Source organism: Falco biarmicus, chromosome 4, assembly GCF_023638135.1.
Source record: "Falco biarmicus isolate bFalBia1 chromosome 4, bFalBia1.pri, whole genome shotgun sequence".
NCBI classification, from domain to species: Eukaryota; Metazoa; Chordata; class Aves; order Falconiformes; family Falconidae; genus Falco; species Falco biarmicus.
Genome location: NC_079291.1, coordinates 110063067 through 110083640, shown reverse-complemented (window position 1 = coordinate 110083640; position 20574 = coordinate 110063067). Strand labels below are relative to the sequence as shown.

Below are 20574 nucleotides of genomic sequence, written 5' to 3'. Positions count from 1 at the left end.
TCTCCCTGTGCTTGGCTGCTACCAGTAGGAAAGGTTATAGCTTATTCAGACCTGTTTATCACATATGACTCTGGTGGATGCTGTATTTTAGAGGAAGGATGTATACTTATTTATACAACGTTCACTAACTTGTTTTCCTATAATGTGCGTTTACGTGTCAAGCTGTGAATCCTTCTCATTCACTGTTGCTAATTACAGTGTATAAGGTCTTACCAGTGCCTTAAAATAATACAGAGTAAAATAAATATGTTTTTATAATACTGACATCATTCAGTAATGGATTGTGGGTTTGGATTTTATTGTCAGCTTCTCAAATTTATAGCCTTACTGTCTAGATGGATTTGTACAGTTCTATGATTTGATACAATTTGCTTCAAAATGGTACTTTAATAAAATACTTGAAACAAAATGTAAGCCTTTATCTGTAGCAAGTGTGTTATTAATGTTAAGATAACATCTGTATGTTTTTCAGTTTTTTTCTTCTGTGTCTTGTTTTATGGTGGGGTTTTTTGTTTGTTTGGTTAGGTTGTGTTTGTTTGTTTGTTTTTTTTTACAAAAAAGGTTGTTGTATCTGCTGGACTAAGACAGCCTCAGTACCTACGTCATGGAGATGCATCCATGGACACTGCTCACTGCCTTGCAGATACATCTATTTATTTAGTATTCTATGGGGCACAAATTTTTGCCTGGTAAATTAAATAAGTGTATATGTTCATAGAGTTTGTTTCTGGTAGATTTTTTTCTATACTGACTGAAGCCATTCTGTGTATTGTAAACATGGTATGTTTTCGTACTTGATAAATGCACCCAAAATTAAAATAATCTGTCGGCAATATCAAAGCTGTTAGAGCTCTGCGTGGTGAATGCCACCAACAGCATTCCAGGTAGGAGACTTGATGCAGTCACAGATACACACAAGGTTACTCATGCGTGCTTGCTTTTTCTTTTTTTTTCGCTTTTTTTTTTTTTTCCCTCCTCTCCTTTCTTTCTCATAATATGTGACGTGGATATGTAGTAGCTCTAGAAGGAAGTTTGTTGTGGTACTGGCTCTTTCCCCTCCAAAAAGCTTATAATTCTGTAACTGAAGATTTTAAAATAAACTTTGAAAAATTATATATATATGGTTATTCTGCTAATACGTGTAGAAAAGTTTGTTCTATACCTTTGGAATTATGGATGTCCATATCGACCTGCATGAACTGCTATAATATTTGACTATTTGAGCTAAAATGGGATATGTATGATAATTTGAAAAAAAATACTGAAGGATTGGAACTTTAATAGATGAATTTTAATGGTCTGATGGCCACCACGCTAGCTACCCTGCCTGGTATGATGCATTGACGTACAGTTTTGCAAGATGAGGTATGTCGAGCTGCTGTCATGTGATACACTAAAACAAACCCTGTCAATGACAAGAAAAACAGTACTAAGTAAAGCTCTTAGGGCCTCCTAGGAAACAATTTCAGTTGATTTATGTTAATCCTGAGAGGACGATCATGTGCTGGGTGTTGTTTTCATAATGTTTTGAGCTGTATTGTGTTTGTCTTAAATTGAAAATGGATGTATTGCTTTTGGATTGCAGTTTCAATAGAAGTAAAGGAATTCCAGTCTGAATCATGCTGAAATCCTACTAATTTAGTATCCTCTTTTCAGCAAGGGCTGGAGGAAGCATTAAGTACCTTCTTCTGTCAGCAAGGGATATTGCCTCTTACCTCTAGCATCAGAAGGACATTTTGTTTCCAGTATATTTCATTTCAAGTAGAGGTTGACTTATACTTGAAGTCTGAGGTTTAGTAACCTGACATTATTGTTGTCACTAATGAAATTATATGGGATATTCTACGTACAAATAAATGCTCAGTCGTGGCTTGCATTTTTAAATGTTGATCTCAATGACCTCTTTTATCATTTTCTTGTCTTGAGAAGTTTGTCCTGGTACAAGTTTTGAAATTCTCCTGTTCTGTGTCACAGGATAGGGTGAAAATGGGAGAATTAACTTATATGTACTAATTAATGTATTTTTTCCATGTTATATTATTTGACTCCTTAAGGAAAGAGAGCACATGCAGTCATTGTGTCAAACCATCCTCCTTTCTCCAGTAGCACTCTCTATCAAAGATGTCTTACAGCTGTGAAAGACTATTCTTTTCCTACAGGTTCTTCGGACACTTGTAGCTACGTACATGAGAGAGACTTCTGAGGGCTTCTAATAAAGACAGGACTGCAAAATAAGCTGCTATCAGACTTTCTGTCGGCTAGTAGCTTTATAGGAGCCTCAGTGGCAAGTGAAGAGAAAAAAATGAAAACAGGATAAAGCTTGTAGTCAGCTGTCGGAGACAAATCCATAACAAGTAGTCTTCGATGGTTCTGGTTCTCATTGAATCTCTTGGAATCTCATGGAATCTCTGGTTCTCTTTTGGTCACTTTACATGATAACTGATCCTTCAGTCCAAAGATGAAAGCAAATAGCTGGTGATCATTTTCACCAATTATCTTTGAAACCTTCCCTTATTCTAGAATATTGCCACAAAAAAGGGGTGACTTGTAATTAAAACACTCCTTCAAATGAAACAGTACTATTAATTTATATAAAAGCATTGGAAAAGCTAATTTTATATTTTGGCCTATCTTTTGTGCATTTTATTGTCATGTTCTTTTCATCTGCAGCTGCATACTGAACGGACATTTTTAGTACCTTCACTGATGTCTGCAGCCTTTTCTGAGTTAACACATCTTGTTGAGAACCTTACAAAGTGTTTGAAGATGTAGTGGAAAAGTGTGTGATTCACAGATGCTTCATGGATCTGTTGGGGAGGGGAGAGCTTCAAGAACAACTTGTTATGTTTAATAATGATTTTATATAATGGACTTCAGTGATTTTTATTTTAACATCTTTAGGAATCTTTGTTGATATCTTTACAAATGGAGGAAACTAAGAAGTAAAATAATTTGTTCAAGGTCTTCCAAGAGACAAGTGGCAGAGCTAAATTAAAACCTAGGCAGCTTGCTTAACCTTTTCTTTTAATTTTTTCCTAGCTACTGGTCTGCACTAATTGTCCATGTTTTTCAGCTAGATAAGTTTATTTAATTTCCTTAGGAAGTAACCATTTTGTTCTGTATACAAAAATGTACTGAACATTCAATGCTGAACAAGCAATTGATTAGAGTCCATACATCAGTGGCAAGGTGCCAAAACACTGTGCATATAGATTATTATCTCCATTAAAAGCTTAAGTGCAATATTTAGAAAGCTGTTTTGATATTGAAAACTAATTATTGCTTAGTCTGTCTTGTGCTTTAAAGCTTGAACATAAGTCTCGTTGGCAGTAGTGATGAAACTATAAAAAGAATCAAGTTGGAAAATTTTGTTCTTGTATTTTTATGCATGCGTCTTGCTATAAGTATCAGTACCTTCCCACCACCCCCCCCCACCCCCACCCCCCCCCCCCCGAGAATTATGTGTTTCTTGTAATGTTTACTGCAGTTAGTCATCTTGTGATAGGCCCAAAAGCTAATTTCCAAATGGCTGAGGCAAATGCTATATGAAGAGCAAACTTTCTGTTTTACAATTACTGAGTCATTTATGGGCAAACATTGCTCATCATAAATGTTTTTAATATGATCACTATTGTCATAGTGCAGAAAAATGTTGGTTTATAAAACAAAAAATTACTGAAGTGAGCTGAATGGGTTTCTTGGGTTTTTTTTTGTGTTTACTAGAAGGTGGAAGAGAGTTTAAATTCAAAATAGTGTGTAGATGTTTTATGTAGGGGTAACTACCAAACAGCTTGCATACTGCAATGAAAATTTGTTCCAGTTTTTCTGTTTGGTAGGGATGGTTCAATTGTGAGTAACTAATTAGTATTTCCTAACTGCAGTTGAACTAGAAATTCTGATTTATCTTACTTGATTTAGTTGGTTTAGTAACTGCAGTTTTTATTGCATTCAGTATAAGCCTTTGGCAAATTTTCTGATTTTAGAAAGTGTAATTTAGGAATGCATAAATGAGGGCAACTGCTTTGCCAGAGTTCTTGCAGGACAGTGTTCTTGCCAGCCTCCTGGCATTGCAAAGCGTGCTGCTACTAGTATTAGCTATAAAGCCAGGGCCTGAGCAAACGTGGAACTAGTAGTGATTGCACAGAGGGAGGGGGATTGAAAGGATCCTCAGCACTCATTTAGGGGCTGGAAGTGAGAGGTTTTTGAAGGCAAGTCAAGGCAGGGGACAGCAGTGTTGCAGAGGTAGGAGACTGATTTTCAGAAAGGTCTAAGCTCTGAATACCCGACCAAATGGCCAAATGTAGATACATGCCTTCGTGCAGTGAGTGTAAGAAAAAGGTAATCTTCTCAATGTATGTATTTGTATAGGAAGAAAAGACATGTAAGTTTTATTAATTTTAAATGCTTATTAAGAACTGCTGTGCCTTTTGCAACAAGAAACTCGTAACATTAAAAGGCAAGTAAATTTGTGTTTGGTATAACACGCCAATCTTTCAAGGAGGCAAGAGGTTCAGTGAAACCCATGAAACTGAGCAAGAGTGATAAAGATTTAACTTTGGTTTCTCTCCAATTTTTGCTTCATATGTAAACATTGCATTTAAAAGTTATAGTTATGAGAAGTTGCACTTGAATCTTAAAAAAATTGGCTATGTTGCACTCTAATTCTAGTTATGGCCTTTAGACTGAGTTCCTAGTACCCCAAAAAGCTGGCAACCAGGTTTTACATGAAGACAGTATGTGCTTAGACAGCTTCTTACAACCAGGTAATTGGATCAGTGCTACTTCCGAGAAGGTGCTACAGTTTTCAACTCTGCATTAAGGGTTTTCGTTTTTTGCAATCAAAATAGCAACATAATTGAAGGAGAGATTCAGGCATAAGCAGGGGCTGTCATGAGCACAAGGGACACAACTCTCTAGTCACTGGGAGGATACGCTTGGGCACACAGATGAAACAAAGTGAGTTTCTGCAAAGCAAGGTGAAGTTTATTTTGAACCCGTCTCCTGATCAAGCGTGAGCAACTGGATGTGTATTTCTGAAGGGCTGGAAGTATAGCTTATTGAGCCATGTTACTTGTTTGTCCATTTTTTTACATATTAAGTCCACGCTGGGCAAGGACTTGAGCACAAGGATGTGCAGTTGAGCTAACTGAGGGATGTGGTGTAATGTGTTAACAAATCCAAATTTGTAGCATACAGCAATCTCATGCAAGTTGTATGTTGTGTCTGTTCTCTGAAATGGCCAGCTGATACGGTTTGGCACCAGACAATGTGAGTGCTGGTATTTGAAGGTGAACTAAGAAAAAAATGCAGATTTTTTTTCCAGTTCTGTTCTGTGTAATACTTGGCTGCATTAGTATAGATAGCAAAACACAGTACATGATAGAGATTACTTTTTTGTCTAGGTTAAGAAAAAAAAAAAAAGAAAAAAGCTTATAGTGGAAAACTCCTTGTCCTCCATACTCTGTGTATTGCTCTATCTAAACGAGCTGTTACATGTGCTAGTGTTATTTTAGGCAACTTTATGTATATGAGATGTTGACTACAAATTTGGACAGAGTGTATCGGGTGTCATCCCCTGTCCCATCCCTCTCCCCTACGCTCAGAATTAGTGTGATTTACTTTTTTTCCTTTATCTCTGAAGACACCACAGAAACTTCTCTGAAGTTTAATGAAACCTTTAGTAACATGTTCAGTTGAGTAGGTGATATTAAAATATGTTTGCCAATGTTTTCTTCTAGTTTGCATTAATAGAAAGGAAAGGGGAAAACTGGCAAGGAAATAAAGGATTTTAAGTAGGTATATTTCAAAGTAACAAGACTGAAGTGAGAGAGAAAAGGAATAATAAATTGCTTTGTAGACCTTAGACTCAAGTAATATAAGAAATTCTACTTACAATCTATTCAGAATTTGATAATGATTTGCCAGTAGCAAAATGTTGAAATAGGAACAGTATGAAATAAAAGGTTATTAAAGACTGTATTATTAGACTTCTGATTGTCTTGACAAAGTGTCCAGAGGACTTACTGTATTTTGAGCTGTCTGTTTAAAAGGGATGTGATTTGCCATTCTGTAAACATTATAGGACGCTGCAAGACTGTACACATTTTTTCTGAAACCATGTTTTTTCAAAAGATTGGTGCTAAATGTTCTCATAGTATCAATATATACTTAAAGTAGTGACTTCACTGTATGCGTTTTCAGTACCCAGTTCTTCATAGTACCATGTGATAGTCATCCACAGAAGTATTCGTATGCAATATCAGATGATTTTATCACCTTTAGCTCTTCAGCCAGCGTACCCATCGTGAATGCTCTGAACTACAGAAGTCTGTTTTCAGTATAACTGAAACACAGACTGATGATTTGGATTTTTATACATTTGTAGATAAGACGAACTGAAGTCTGCATGAAAAACATGGCAATACTTTAGTGAAAATATGTGTTAAGAGTATAAACTTGTGTCTGGAGAATAATAAACACAAGAAGTCAGATTTGGATATAGAACCTCTGTGGAAGGATTCTAGACCTGGTTGGATGAACCACCAGGAAAGGGTAATTAGAAGTAGGTGGAAAAGTTGCAAAGAATGGAAAAGAGTAAATTGGCAAAGGAAAGCTATGTTGTAGGTGACACAAAGTGAAGCAATAAATGACAAAGTAAGTGTTACCTGGAATAATGCTAGTGCCTCCAAAGATGAGGCTGCTTGCCTTGTGGAGTGGAGGAAAAAAAAAAAAAAAGTGTAATGAGATGATAAGACTTACAGATGCCATGGGTGGGAGGACAGCACCATACCTTGGTTTAGAATGCAAAATGTTTGCTTGATTGCACTGCTGCTTTTGCTAATTAAACAGCTTTATCTGCACTGAGTCAAACTTGACTTCTCAGAGGAAAGCTAGTGTGCTTTTAGCCAGCCAGCTGGAGGAGAGTAATGATGAGTATTCATGGTAACATGAAGCACAGACTAGCTTAAGCTTTTGTGAAAAGTGTAAAGACTGTCCATTTTACAATGCCCGCTTTCACCCCAAGTGTGTCCCTTAGTTGGCTGAAACAGAAATATTAATGCACTCACGTTAACAAATTCACTGATTCCTAATAAAAAGTCGGTGACTAAGGTCAAATCCTTGTTTACATATTTACAGGCAAAAGTGGTGGAAATGTTTAATTCTGAAGGCACTGAACCTTAAATCTAAAGAGGCAGTTTCTGGGTTTCCTACAGACTTGTGGTGTGTAAAGCAGAACAGGGTTGGCTCTCGGCTGTAGCTAAGGCTGGGTGGTTTTTGCTTAAGCTGTGTCAGGCAATAAGTGTGGGATGTCTGGGGCTCGAGCTGTGATTGTGGCTGCCTGTCAGCAAGCAAGCCAGTGGGGCAGCATAGCTGATGAGGGCTGCCGGAGTATACCTGCTTACTCTGCTCCCTTTTGCATTGCAAGTGTTGGTGGGATTCATTTAGCTAGTGGATTGGTTAGGTAGATACTGCTGAAGAACCGTTACATTTTTTCTGCAAGCTGCAGTATCTTCCTGTGTATCTGTGACCGAAGTAGGTAAAGACACATGGGATGTCACCATGTTGTTTAAGTGCAGCTGGGAAGGAGTGTGAACAGTGTTCTCTTAACTTTCACCTCTGAACACCTGGGTTTGCTTGGTTACAGCCTATTTTTTGTGACTTACTGTGACCTCTTCATATGAGAGGTGGGGGCAGGGGAATACAGGTTCTGTCCTCCCTCTGTGGAAACAGGGACTCTGTCCCAGCTTGTGCAGATAGAGGCATAAACGTACTTTCCCTATTTTCATTAAAAAAAAACCTCCAACCCAACCAACCCACCAACCAAAACCCAAAAAAAACCCCTCAAAACCGACTGTGGGAGGCTTGGTGTCTAATAAAGTGTGATCAACTCTTTTTTGCTGCCACCCCCAAATCTAGCAGATGGGGAGAGCAAAGCCATCACATGCCAGCATCAGCCACTCAGGGGCTAGGAGTTGTTGCAAAAGGCAGATTTTGTCCAACTATGAAATGCATCGTCTTTTCGCTTTTTGCCATGAGTGTTCCATGTTTGGCCTTCCTTGATTTACCGTTTGATCTCTGTAGTGTTATATCCCAATTGGATATTGGTGTTTATAATGCAACATATACACTGAATCATGGGAGGAATTATTAAAAAAATATTTTAAAATACATGCATTTCTTTGACTTTTTTCAGGTGATTTATATAATATAAAAATATTATCAGAGCCTCAGATAAAATAATTTAAATGTCTTAATTCTGTTCTAAGGCACCTGCACAAAATTATTTGATATAAACTAATATTTTTTCAATGTAATGAATTGTTCCTATTTAAAGGATTTATAGCTTTATAGATTTATTTATAGATTATACCAAATTTAAAACATTTTAATAAAAATTTTACAGAGTAATAGACTAAACAAAAATTATATGACTGTTAAGACACAAAATTTCTATAATTTCCTGTCCGAAGAACCATTTATTTAACATCTTGCCTTTACAGAAATTAACTGAGTGAATAAGCATTAAGGGATCTCACAATGAATAGATAAAAATCTAGATTTTTTTTCTCTAAAGATATAACAGATTTCCTCATGAATACTTAAAACTGTTATAGGAAGTTGTTTCCACTGCTCAAAATGAAGAAAAATCATAAACTCAGTAAGAAATGTAGTAACAAAATAATGTGCAATGCATTTTTAAAAGGTGAATTTACACCTTGTAACCAGCATCAGCAAAGGATGCAGTGAAGGCTGACAGGAGTCTAGGTTTTATTTCATTAGCCTTGGCAGTATTATGTCCTCTGGAGTCAATTTGTGCTTCGGTTTCAGAGTTGGGCACTCTGGCAGGCTACTGGTACTTTTTTTTTTTTTATTGCAATAGTAAACTTTCAGCATCTGTATTTCTGATTTAAACTAATTTGCCTCATCTGGTATGCAGTTTGTGTTTCTTTGTTAAGTAGGCATTGGAATAGGGGAGCATGCTTTGATGTAATTTCAAACTGAATATGACCAGTCATAAAACAAAGTATCAGCAACTTGTGCTGCGTATTGGAATGCTCCTGCAGGTAATTACTTTGGTGTTTGTTGAGAAGGTGAGTGTGCTAGTAATGAAACCCAAGTTATATTTGTGTGTGGATGTGTCCCTGTCTTCAGGAGTCAAAAAGATCTACATTCCAGTAGAATGAGGTATTTTGAGTAGGTATTTCAGAACTAAGTGCAAGTTTATATATTCTTTCCACATATATCTGAAAATAAAGTGGTTCTTTTGTGCAAGAAGTGCCTTTATCTCTTCATTTTGATCTTGCAAATCTAATACTGTTTATTAAACATTGGTTTTTTTGCTGAATTGCCTGGTTTGTAGGGGCTGAAATCTGCTAAGCTACGCTGATCAGTTTCCATTGATCATTGTGCCATATGCCAAGATCCTCTATTGTAATATTACTGACTTCTTGAAGGAGAAATCAGGGGTAAGTGTATGGAGAAAGTATGTGGGGGATAAAAACAAGCCTGGACAAAAAACACCATAGAACTTAAAATGTCTCTGTAGTTTTATGATTTAAAATTAGTTCCAAAAGAGAAAAAATTGATTCTGATTCCTAGCTTAAAAACCAAGGTAACGACATGACCTTCTTGTTGTATTTGTATACATATCTCTCTGCCTAACTTCAGTTTTGTTCTGTTTAACTGTGTTTATTGTTTATTACTACTTGACTTCTTACAAATAAAACCTGATTATAATTCTACTGAAACAATACAGATTTAGTAGATTAAATGCCAATGTGAGATCAGTCACAGTCTCTTAAGTCTCACGTTTTGTTTAAAGAAAGTAGAATATTCCAAAGAGGAGGATTTGGCATTATTTCACTACCTCTTCACTTGCTTCAATGATTTATTTGGCTTTGAAGGGCACTTCCAATGGTTCATCATTAGGAAAACTTTAAAAAAAATTCCAAGGTTTCATTCCTCTGTAGGACCAAAAAAATGATTAATATTAGAGAAGCCAGAATCTCAGTTTGGGGATTCTGGAAGGGTAATAAAAACGTTTTGTCATAAAACACTCTGATTCCACTGGGTGGTGATATGATTACATAATGTGCTGTGTCTACAGAATTTGTTTCACTTAGTAGTTGTCTTGGCCATCTACTGTTCGAGGTAAATAAGAATCACAGGAATATTTTTAATTAGGAAAATAATACTTCTTTTGAATCCTTTGTCTTCGAAGCAATAAACAAAATTAATTCTCCTGAGTCTTATATAACTGTTGCATACAATATATATTAATAAATTACAATAGTGTTTATAGTAGCACTTTATTATTTTATTCTAAAATTTTTATTTAAAGTATTTGTGATGAGACTTAAATAAGCACGCATTACAATTAACAACAAAAAGTTGCTTTAGTAGTAGTGTGCTAGGATTATGAAGTGTGTATTTGTGTGTATGTGTGCATACATATATATCTGTACATATATATTATTTTAATAAAAATTTGGAGGAATTTTCACTGGTGGACATTATGCGGATAAATAATACTTCTGTGGTTGTAGATTTCTTACTCTGGTGCTATTGGGTTGCACTGAAATAAAAGGCAGCTTTTTCTTTGTGCCACTGGGTAGCCACTCAGCTATTCTGAAGATGCATTACATGGAGAATCTCTTGTATGGGTTGTCAGGACAGAAAGCATGGGATTTAGAGATTCAGTATTTTGTGTGAGGTTATACTATACCTAAATTCTTTTAGTTAGACCCATATTCTAAAATTTTTGTGCTGATTCATTTTCTTACTAAGGCAGAGATGTCTGGTACGACCTAGCAGCAATTCAACATACAAGAGGTTAAGTTTAATTTTCTTGGCAGTAGTAATACTTTAGGGGAGTCAAGACAGACACTGATATAATTACTTTGTGTTAGGGTTTACATTACTTCTATTAAAATAACTTCCACCGGATCGGTCTTTGTTCTTGAAATGTGTGGGTAGAAGAGGACTGCAGGTCTGTTCAGGTTGGTGAGGATCTTAGTCCTTTTCAATTTAAGTTTTGCAGTGGTTGTCTAGGCTTTTGTTTTCTAGAAGTCCTTTCCAAAAAGTTAGGCAGGTGATGAAGTTTTGAGGTGGTTTGTTTTTGTGTGGGTTTTTTGGGTTTTTTGTTTGTTTGTTTGTTTCCTGAATGGTGTTGACCCGTTGTCACTATACATTTGAGATCCCCGGATCCTTGGCTGTTAGGTGGTGTATTGACATACCAGACCCTAGGTAGCCTTCAGAGTAAATTGCTACTTCAGAGTACAATGCAGTGTTAAGGTGTGATTGCTTTTGCAGGCGAGTTGTCCAAGTCCTTTGGTGATAGTATCAGTGTATTTCAAGAACAATACTCTGGAAAGGTTTTGATGTGGAATAAACACACCAGCTGCTGTTACTCTGAAATTCAGGCTGTGTGTGATTTTTACATTGTAACAACATAATTAAATCTGTATTTTCTGGTTTGCTATGCTTGAGGTAGCTTGTTGTTTGGCTTAGGTAGGCTTTTTCTGAGCATTTGTTAGTCATTTCGTATTTGGGTGATTTAGAACAATGCATTTATGGTGCTTTCTATGGAAAAGAATTATAGTACTGGTTTCAGCTTTTGTAAAAAAAGTATGATGAACTGATATCTGTCTGTCAAGATGTTATGAAGACTTTGTATAATTGCCTAACAAACACTAATGTAAGATTGAAAGCACATGCTACTTCATTTAAATGCTCATTTCCAGTTTGTGAATTTTCAAATGAGTGTTTGAAAGGAAGCAAACCTACATAATATTGAGAAAACATTTATTTTTTGGGAGTCAAACAAATAATTCTACAAGATTGTGCATAACTTTTCAAATATCTTAGAAGGGTTGTTTGTACCTAGAGCTCTTAGCTAATGCAGTGTTCTTTATAAATGTTAACTTTTTTTTAAAAACTGCTTTTACTGGCCTTTTTTCAATTAGTTGATGAAGAATTCAAAGAATTTCAACCTCAGTGTAATTGTCAGTGCTAGGATTCTCACTCAGAATAGCAGAGATACACTTCTAACATTGTATCTTACATCATCGGCAAGATCCAATTGTAACCACAAGATTATTGTTTAGATAATACTCTGTGTATTTATGTCCATGCATATGAAGTTATACCATGATAGATGAGTGATCTTATTGCTGATTGTGCTAAGTGTAGAGCTGCATCTCAGGAAGGGACACTGACACCTTCTTTGGCGGTCTCTAGATGATGAATAGAGGATCACTAATTCAACCACAGTCGTACGGAAGATCTCTGCACTGGATTATTTTGCTTGCAGGTTTCTCATAGCACTTTGGCAAGTACTGAACTGCAGAAAAAAGAGAAAAATAAAGAATAGTAAAGTTTCCGTATATGTTTTTTTCTTACTATCAGAACAAGTAAACATCAGCTTTTCATGCTGGGTCATTGAAAAGATAGTAATCTTTTAAAATCTGTAGCTTGGACAGATAGTGAGCTAGATATTGTTATAATCCTATTACCATAACTAGTAGTTTTAGCATATATGATAAAGTTATTTAAAACAAATTAATAGAAGCCAAAAGGGAAATCTGAGGAAGCAAAAGATAATTTTAAAAAAGTTACTGTGCTTACCATATGCTGAAATGTGTACACTCCGGAATTTTTGATTTACTTATAATATTCTTCAAAACTTTCTGTGTTGGCAAAGTATTTCAAAAATAGAAAGTATACTTCCGTATTTCTTAAATTAGTCTTAATTTTAGAGTTTTTTTAATGGATGATTTAGAATTTCTTTAAACCTAGACACCCTAGTCCTCAACATGAGAAGAGAATATTTTCATTTAGGTGGAAAATAGGATTCGGTGCAATATATAAATCAAAGTAAATTATGTTAATCGACAAAAATACCATGTTATAATGCATGGTTGATCAAAGTCAACATCTCTGCTGTATCTGTGTTTGAGTAGTGTATTCTAACTGATAATCTAGTTAGCATACAAAATGAATTTCATTTATTAATGGGAGAGGGATTAATGTGCATGTGTGTGAAGTACATATGCACATCTCTTTCTGCAGTAAACCAAGGGTATTTTCCTGAAAGAGCTGTCCAAAGCATAAAACTGTTCTGCATAATGCACACAAATTCTTCTGTTTCTGATGTTTCTGAAACATTGCCTGAAAACTCAGGGTAAAAATCTGTGACTGTAAGGCTAATAGCAGCTCTTTAAGTATGTAAATGGAAAATAATTTGATTAGAAACAATTTTGATCAGATAGTTAAAATTATAAATATGCAATCATCTTTAATACACATTCATTAAAAAAATATTTTTTTTAGGTGCCACTATGCAGGACCTGCCTGTGTAGGTCCTTTTATTTTATTCAAAGGGAATAGCTTTTTTACTGTTCAAACTCAAATTAAACTGAGATAGTGATGCTCAATTACTATCTTTTACAAGTCTCTTTTGTCAGCTATCTCCACTAACATTGCTAAATGCATTTTGAGGTTAATGTGCAGTCAGTTAACTATGTTAAAAAAACCCAACAAACTTCACTTTATAAAAGTTGAAATTTTTATTTCATAAGAATACATCAGAACTTGCTTTTCTCTGAATCAAGCATTACTGAAATTGTTTGGAAATGATGAAAAGGAAAAATCAAACTAGCTGTTTTTCATGTCATTTGTCTTTTTTTATTAACCACTTCTGATCTGATCCTTATGTTGAAACCCAAACTGAACATTTAGCAAGAAATTACTATGGAGGTTTGCAAGTGGCAATGAAAGAGGTAAAACAGTAATTGGGTATGTACTGTCACAAATACTCTATTTGTTTACTCCTGTTATTTTTCCACATGAGCAGTTAAGTGTCTGCATGTGCTAGCAGTGATGTTTTGGAGCAAGAGGGTAGTGTTACTAGTCATGAAGTTTTTACTAGTTCGTACTTTTTAAAAGAACTATTTCAAACCACTTTGTAGGAATTAATAGATTTTTTTCTGAAAATTTTATTCCTGACTTTAATTTGTCATCTTTTATTTCAAATAGGAAAAATCTATGACATGCTGTTTATAGATTTCAAGCTTAAGCTATAAAGTAAGGTAAATGCCTCCCCCCCCCCCAAAAAAAAAGATTGTAAAGCTTTTTCAAGCAAATAAAAATATTTACTATACAAAATTTACAGAAGTTAGTGGAGTGTTGTTGCAATTTCAGCATAGCTCTGTGGCTGGAGAGAGTGGCATTCAGGTGATCATTCTGATAATTCCTGCAAGCCATTAGCAATCAATTGTGGTGTCTGTGACCTTTTAAAACAATGCACATAAAGGTGTGAAAGTCAGAGTCCATTGCAAAGTTTCAGTTAAGAAATTATTTTCCTACTCACCTCCCTTTTTTTTTTTCAAGACTCCTCGTATGGAAAAGTTGGAAGTTAATGGCAAATTAAGTGTAGACTTTTGCATCAATAGTTCATCACAGAATGAAGAATGACATAATTGTTAGTGTACATGTAAAATGATTGCCAGCACATAAAATACTTGGCATTATTCAAACACATTTTCTCAAAAGTAACTTTATGACTTCTAAGTAAAGTATACATGTAGCTAGTGCGGGTATTAAAAAAAAAATTCAGCTCCCCTCTCCAGTATTTTCATGGGATAAATATGTTTGATTTGCACTTTTTTTACTTTGAGAAGTTGTACATCTTTGTAGCAACAGCACTTGTTTGGAAACAAATACATACATCAAACGAGAACTGCAATTTACTTACTTACCATTGATAGATCACTTTACTGGAATTTCTTTCTATTGGAATAATGGGGATTATATTTTCTTATTTCTGTAGTTTGCTAATAGCCTATTATGAATAGCACTGTAAATACAATGACGGTTAGACCACCAAACACAAGACAGTGGAAATGGAGCAGTCTGTCTGAATGGCTGTAAGCTGTTTCCTCTGCACACTCTACTTCCTCAATTTGTTATGTACATTTATAGCAGAGCAATGTTTTCCCTAATACATGTTTCTTGAGGGTTTGTTCTTGAGGGTTTGTTCTTGTTTTCCCCTGCTCATCCCTTTCCCTCTTCCAGTCTTACACAGAGGGTTTGTTTTTTTTTCTTTGGTCATCCAGCTCTTAGTGATTAGAAGTACTTGGCTTGTTGTAAAGGGCATGTAGCTAATTTGCTTCGTGAACTACAATAAATTGTCCTTTGTCAAACTGAAATAATGGATTTAAAAATTATCATGGCTGGGTATTGATATACTGAATGCAGCATTGATATACTGAAATACATTCATTACCTGAATAGGTTATCTTTTTGCCATATATTTAAACTACAGTATCACTTGCATTTAGGTTGTTATGATTCAAAGTTCTCTCCTCGTGCTCTTGCTGTCTGTATGAAATTAGCTTTTCCTTTTTAACATAATTTATCAAAAAAGTCATAAGTACCAGTGCTTCTATTTTGTTAGAAAATTTATTCATAAGACTCTATTATTAACTCACATTAATGTTCCCTTCGCTCCCAGTATCTACTACCTCCTTAAAGCCAAAATTACTTGCTAGATTTCCTATGATCATCTTAATGTCTAAAAATAATAAAATTAAGGAAATATGTGTATAGTACTTAAATTCAGACATTAGTTCACATGTACTAACAAGCATCTCAGAGTTTGAGTAGTAAAACAGACTTTAGTAGTTTTAAGTAATTTGTTCCCTGTGATTGAATAACACTCTACAGAAATAAATCACTGTTAATATCTGACATTCTAAATGGTTATTGAATGACTTACAAGTACAATTGGAAGAATATGGAAATCATATTTTCATAGGAGTGTTTGAAATTTGCACCAACTTCTTCCAATTTTTCATGCCCTTTTGTTTTGCACATTTTTAGCTTTTCAGCAGTTCAGCTTTTGAGTAGACAGATTGAGCCAAGAACAAATTTTTAAAGTATGCTGCAGGATGCTCGTGGAGAAGTAATGTACATTAATAGTCTCAAATTTTTCATCTGACTCCTGATTGTGATTGAGGACAATCATATGCAAGAAGTCATAAAGCTTATAAGCAGCTTATTATATTTTGCAATTAATACCAAGAATTATTAAAGAAGCAAACCCTGATGGCAGACTGCAGAATGTAGTGAACAGCTTATTCACCTTTTAAAAACTGGCAGGGCTTTTCTGAAGCAGTTGTGTGTTACTTGTTTCGTAGGATACAGTGTTAGAAATTACAAAAAAAATAATGTGTGTTGGACAGCTTTGAGTTAAGGCTTCAGTTCTGCAAGGATGAGTAGAGTTTGATACAGGTACAATTATGGCAGCTGTTGAGGTATTGACCCAGGAAATTTCTTAGAAACATTGCAACTTCATATTTGTAATAAATACAGGAATTGCAGGTAAACCCATATTCTCCTTTTTGGTTTCTAGTTTTCTTACAAGTCAAGGATGCTCTCGCTGATGGGATGTAGGGAACTCCCTGAAATTTCAGAATTTTAAAAAATCCAGCAATAATTGTTCTGTAAATGAGAAATGCCATCAAATGAAGCATGTGGGCTTAAATCCAGTGACTAGGATTTAAGTCAGAGATACTTGCATAATTGAGCCAAGTTTCCCTAAAATGTGCCTACAGAAGGAATAATACAGTTCAGATAAGCACACTTAAGCTAATTTAGCTAACTTGAGTAGAAACCAGAGAATTAGCAGGACTGGAAATCAGCAGCTGCAGTGCAGGGCACAATTAAGGTGTTGCCAACCTGTGCTGGATCCTGCTTAGTCGTTCCCTGCCCAGGAAGCTAAAAGCCAGTGTGTGTACGCTTCCCTGTGCTGTGGTGGTGATTTATTTCTGCTGGCACGTTCTGTGGCCCTATCTTTTTATACTGGCGTACCATGGAGCATACATAAATTAGCTTTGTTTGAAGGAAGGAGGTTGGGTAACTTTCAGTTATAGTAATAAAATAACAAAAATTAACCTGTTGTAAAACAGGGTAATACTGGGAAATGTAGGAAAAGTAAGAATTTGTAATAAAAGTAATAAAAATTCTGAATTGTACTCTGTTTATTCCAAGATCTAGGTATGCATATTTCATGTTCCATTAAGAAGATTGTGGAAGCAAAATAACTAATATTTTTTAAATGCTTATTTAACTTCCTGTATATCCACTAAGGTTGCATATTTTTAGTAGCTTATGTATTTGTATATTATGATTATGTAGATTATATATTTGTGCATTATAGTGGCATTGTACAAAGCAGTGGAATTTTAAAATAAACAAAAATAACAGTTTCTACATTGAATTATTATTTACCATTATTTCTTCCCTGCTTTCCAAACACTTCTAGAACAAGTAGCAAAACATACTTATCCCCACAGGAGTCTAGCAAACTTGGAATTAAATACATAAATGCTAACACAGAATTCTCAGCTAAGTAAATATAATGAGACTTCAGTCTTGCATCCCATATGTTAACCATCTTGCAATATTAAAGGTCTTTGGGTAGCAAAGAGCATATTTTGTTCATTTGACTTGGAAAAAATAATTTTGCCTTTTTTTGTTTGGTTTTTTTTTGGTGTTTTTTTTTTTTTTAAGGTGATGATATAATTCCTGCAGGTCTGAACCTTGCCTTTTACTTTCCCTCTAATTTGGAAAGCATTGCAGGAAAGGTGGTATTGACCTTTTGATAGTTGATGGCCAGCAAAGATAAATTTTTTCCATTGTAGTAAACAATTGGAACAGATTTGCTACATTTCTAAAGTAGAGGCTTCTGTTGCAAGCAAATATATCATGAAAAATTTGGAGTTTGGATTTGTCTTCTGAATAAGGGCTGGTAAAGATTTTGTGATTGCTAGAACATTGTGTATATTTGTACTATATAAAAAAAAAGAGTACAAGGGAAATACTTTGCATTTTAAATAAATGCAATTGTTTGTGTGAAATTAATGGAAGTTTCCACTGATGTTTTATGAAAAAGTATTTTATTTCATCCTTGGATTTCAGCAAAAGTCGTCGTAGAGATATTGGGGGTGGGGGTGAAGGGGGGCATAGCATTAACCATTCAAATAGGAGTAAGGATGTGTTTTTATACATTTCGAAAGCAGACATCAGAATGCTGGAAATTCAGTCCTCTGAAAATGAAAAATTAATCGTCACAGAAATGTATCTCAGCTTAGAGAAAATCCCTCTTCTGGGTGGAAGTCAGCACCATGACTCAGCTACTGCTCTTTTCTGATAAAATGTATGTGGGTGGTTACGCTGCAGCAATCTCTGTAGCCTTCCCTTCTGTTAGTGCCTACAGACATTTTTCTTATACCCATGCGTGTTCTCTGGTTCCATACAGAAGATTAATAGGTTTTTTTGACACTGTGAAGATGTATATAGGACATTCTTTTCTCTCTGTGTACAAGAAATGTATGTTTATTGTTTTAAAGCACATTTGTAGAGTAAAGCAGAATTAGTCAGAAAGGTGGAAAAATGTAGAAATAAAACAGTTGAATCTCTAATGCAAGCAGTGGGACATCTCTCTATCCTCTATAAACAATAGGAATTTATCAGATTTCTAGGGTCAAGTGTAACTGTATTTTTTCAGTGGAGATTTTTCTTTTTATTCAGAAGAAATCAGTAGAACAAAATTTAAACTTATTTTTTCATGCTAAGTACATTACAATACCTTAAGAGCTTTCAGATGTTTTACTGAAAATATTTTTCTTTAAAAAGCCAAAAGTGATGGATAATTCTGAATTTTCAGAAGGTGAGAAGCAGAGAACTGAGAAAGATTAGGATTGCTTTTGTTTTTTTGGGAAGACATAGTGAATGTTACACACTGTCCAGGCTCTGAATTGCTGTGTCATTCTAAATGAAGAGAAAAAAATGTGTATTTCTTGTATTACCTAGTATGGAAGCTATTATTTCCTATTGAATTGATTCTTGTTTTTATGTTCTAATGTTTGAGGTTTTTTAAAGAAAGGTATGTATTACTTCAGTACGGCAGCTATTACTTCTTGTTGAATTGATTCTTGGTTTTCTGTTTTAGTATTTGGGGTTTTTAAAGTTTAGAACTAATTATATGACAGTTCATATATAGATAGAATGGCAAAAATTGAAATTACTTACTGACTTGGTGTCCCGCTGTTTGTAAATCACTGAGGATTTGTGTTTGTGCACTTGTTCTCATCCTTTCAGAGTCTTCTGGGGGATATATTGCCATGGTGCATGTACCACAACTTTGCCATAAAAGTCTAACCTTGCAAATCTTGTGTTTTTTTCTAATGAGTATTAGCATTTTGTCAGGAAGAATTACCCATGTGAAAGTTAAATGCCTAAGTCAAATATCACTGATGAAATCTTTTAGGCAAGTTCAATACAAACTCTGGAAAGGTGATGTTCAGCCAAAGTCTGAATTTTCTGCTTTATAGGAAACATATATATATGCAGTATGTCAGATAACTGTCGATCAGCTTTTCTTAATGGTCCTGTTTGAAGTTGTATGCACGCTTAGAAGATTAAACTGAGGCTACATTTTTTGGTTTACAAATTTTCTAATACTTGATCAGTTATTGCTTTTATAAAAAATCCCCTTCTCACTACACTCACTAGACAGCATTTTTTTAACTATTAAAACTTTGTTTCTTCATTGAATTCTTGTGAATTATGAGGGTACTTGTAATGGATTGAAAATACCTTGGTGGTGTTGACATTTTATACAGTGTTTTGTAGAAATTAGGCATGTAGGCAAAGATCTTAATTTTCAATGTGATGTTAATCTGATAGGCTTTACATTTAATTTTTTTAAAGACTTGGGAATATGTTTTGGGAAGTTTAGAATGAGATCCTGAAAGACTTAGAGAATTATAGCTTTAGTTTTTCTGTACCAGTTTTTAAATGTTATCTAACAAATTATTCTCACTCTTTTTTTTATGAGCTTTCTTGGCAAAACAAAGAGAAAACTCCCCATGCTTCATACCCTTTTCTAATTTCAGTAATTAATCAGTTGGATTGGAGCTGATTGTAAAATAGTTTTCCCCGTTTGATAGCTCTTAGGAAATGTTTTTGGTACAGTAAGATGTTGAAGTATGAAAGAATTGGCCAGCATATTTGTAAATAACCTTGATTCCAGATAAATTTTCTCTGGGAAATTATTCTGACAGGTTCTGCTGACTGGTAAGACGATGCTTTTGATTTCTGGGTCCCTTTTAGATACACAGGTGGCAGCAGGCAGATAGTTTTAGTGAATGTTTTATTGCAACCAGAAAAAGTAGTATTTTAGATTTAGTTCTTGTCAGTAGCAGCAAAAATATTGAGGTATGGGTTGCAGAGAGTAATTTTGGATTGAATGATAACAGATTTATTTAATTTTTGTTTAGAAAGGCAGGCATTAAGAAATTCCCTGTTGTTTGCTGATTGAAAATCATGAAGACGTGAACTTTAGTCTTCTTTCAATTCTTGCAGTGTATCTTCTAGTTTTGCCCTTGTATTTTCTTTGTATTTTTTTCATATTTGGTCATTTTATGTTTTTTTCACTTTTCTAAGTGGCATCCAGGTTTTTATTTTGTTAAGATTATCTTGCTGAGTAAACCAAGTTTTCTGCTAATT

General features: G+C 34.8%; 1 protein-coding gene across 1 annotated transcript in view; it reads left to right on the top strand.

The window, feature by feature from the left end:
• SYN2 (synapsin II) overlaps window positions 1–20574 on the top strand; it is a 193676-nt gene that overhangs the window by 3851 nt on the left and 169251 nt on the right. The gene's annotated exons all lie outside the window — the stretch shown is intronic.